The following is a 2,767-nucleotide window of genomic DNA, read 5'->3' on the forward strand; positions in this document are numbered from 1 at the left end:
TTGTCAAATTTTTTGGCAAAATCATTCCTGAATGCCCAACCTTGCAATTATGCCCCCTCCTGGAAGGAGTTTAACTTTGGAAGTGGTTCATGGCGGGCTTGTAGCCATACTTGGACCCATTTATTTTACTCATCCTAATTGAAAAAGCCGGCCATGGTTTGTATGAATTAGGTTAGCGGAATACAGTTTGGACCATTGTGGCATTGTATCATGATTAAGTAGTCACCTCCTATGAGGCAGCCCTGTCTTTGGGGTGAGGTTGCATGTAGCAGGAAGCTAGTATAGAAAACACTTAATGCTCTAAGATTGGTGTTTATTTACCATTATGAAATTAAAATTACCTAGTTTTTTCCAATGCCTTTTCTTCCTTCCTCTGTTATGCCTTCTTTGTACTTCCTTTTCCATAAACTGTTATGGGCATATTTTGTTGGTCCAGATGTTTCTCAATGCAATCAATTAATATTTAAATGATTATTGCTCTATTCAGTTTCTTAGTTCTGTGTATTATTAGTTTATATTCTTTACACTTCTGTAAAGTTGACATCGCCTTCTGTGGACCATTATCCCTCCAGGGTTTATTTTTGTTCACCTTGTCCAACATACTAGTGATGGCATCTTGTGAGGAGTGTTCAGTGAAAACTGAGTACGTTCAGATCATATTGGGGACCCTATATGCTGATACCTGTATGTGGTACTTCAAATCGTTGTTGTGTTTCTGACTTGTAGGTTTTTATGTTGCTTTGTGGTGACCTTTTTCTTTTAGCACTAACAAGTTGCGGGTAAAAGTTTTAATTGCTCTAAACTCCCAGTCGTTTGCCTCCAAGTATTTGTGGTTCTGTTGTAGGGAGTCCTTAGTTTTATTCTGATAAACTTCAAAGTGTTACATGGCTTTAAGATCATAAAATTGCTCCACTGTGGAGACCTGGCATTTAGAGTTTCTAGTGCTCAGGTTTTTTGCGGAGTCCATGCATTTAAATGTTTTATGTATTATCAGATCTGAAGATTTTTAAAGATCTATATGTACTTCTTTCTGGACAATTATTCATTGCTCCTGCAGTGATTTCTTTGGATATTAATGCGTCTAGTTTGGGGAATTCTCCATGATGATTAAAATTGCTGTTGGATATTGTTTCTGCGAGGACTATCAGCTGGAAAATGTTGGATATACTGCATGGTTTTCTGCATGGTTGCAGATAAAATGCGGTGATCTTTGCTGCAGAAGGCATGTATCCAAAGATAGCATGCTTGTGTGATTGCCAGATGATTGTATTGGATGATTGGTCAGGCGTCCAAATTTTGGTGTGCGAAGGATTGTCAACATGCAGGTGGGTATTACATTAGTCAATGAAACAGGTCTTGAAATATCCTGACCTCGTGGACGTGTATAGGATTGTGTGCACAAGTAGGGGCGTGTTAGTTTAGGGTTATTATTGAAATTGAATTGATTTAATTAATTTTTCTCAATCAAAACCAAAAGCAAACTGACCATCTAAAAAAAATTGGTTTAAATCGGCTCAAAAATTTGGTTCAGATCGCTTTATTGGGGTCTAGGGTTTCTTATCTAAAATTCTGAACAGGATCCATCGCATCCAAGATGCCAACTGTGAGATGTACCAAGGAGGAGGATCACTAGAGGTAGGGGGACTCTTGATGCAGATGAAGAGCATGTTCATCATGTATGCGATGTTGATGGAAGAGATCTTGAAGGAGATCGAGATGCAGACACCGTGGGCAAGGTACATAGGGATGAGGTTGATTCTATTGAGCATGAGAGGCTCTCGATGTCCTAGCTGTTGATGTGGCTGGGGTTGAAGGTGATGGGGTGGATGGCACTAGCGGAGGGGAGACTTCACAATGGCATTGTAGATGAGGTTGGAGACGATGGCAAAGTATGTGAGGAGGATGAGGGAGGAGACAGAAATGGCAAAGTAGGTGAGGAGGATGAGGGAGAATAGAGTCATTAGGTGGAGGATTGGGGTCGATCGAGTTGAATTTCGATGGAGAGGAGGCTGCCAACATTGCGATGCTGATTCTAGTGTGATCAGATTTTGGTCACATTGATGTTTTGGATCCTTTTGAGGATCTAGGGTTAGTAACTTGAGAGTTTTTGAAACTTTTCATACATTAGGGTCGAGTTTTTGAAGGAAAGAGAGGTAGAGAGGAGGGGGATGACTCATGAATCTGAGCCTGGAAGGCACAAAGAAGATGAGGCTAATGGGTTGGAGGGAGGCAAGGGAGAGTGGGCGAATCCCGCCTTGGCTTTGATGAGGGAAGGGGCGAAGTGGGAGGAGAATAAAGAAAAAAATTGGGGACTTGGTAAAATTAGAAACCGATATCCAACGGATTTCAGCTTGAAAAATTTTTAAGTTTGGTGGCCAAAAAAAAAACTATTCAAACCGAACCGAAATGACGAGCTCGTGTTTGGTTTTTGCAGTGCGGACAGTTGTCTTATACACCTCCAGTCCAGTATGTCTTATAAATCTTTATATTGCGCTGCAAGGCGTTTAGATCCCACAATAGTTGCTCTCATCCGGGGAACTAAAAAAAATTGGATTTGTTGCAGCATTTAGCTCCTTGTATCTTTCATTCCCGTCATCACAAACTTTTTTGCAGTCATTCGTTGCATGGTGGTGAGTTGGATGGGCATTCAGTTCTATGTTGGTCAAGATTTAATGCCGAGATATCTTTACACTATCGTAGGCAGGTTGCAGCTTCTTAATTATGATATACCTCCACCTCCCAGATCGAATGTGAATGTAACCATCAA

Source organism: Phoenix dactylifera, chromosome 2 (assembly GCF_009389715.1).
Source record: "Phoenix dactylifera cultivar Barhee BC4 chromosome 2, palm_55x_up_171113_PBpolish2nd_filt_p, whole genome shotgun sequence".
NCBI classification, from domain to species: Eukaryota; Viridiplantae; Streptophyta; class Magnoliopsida; order Arecales; family Arecaceae; genus Phoenix; species Phoenix dactylifera.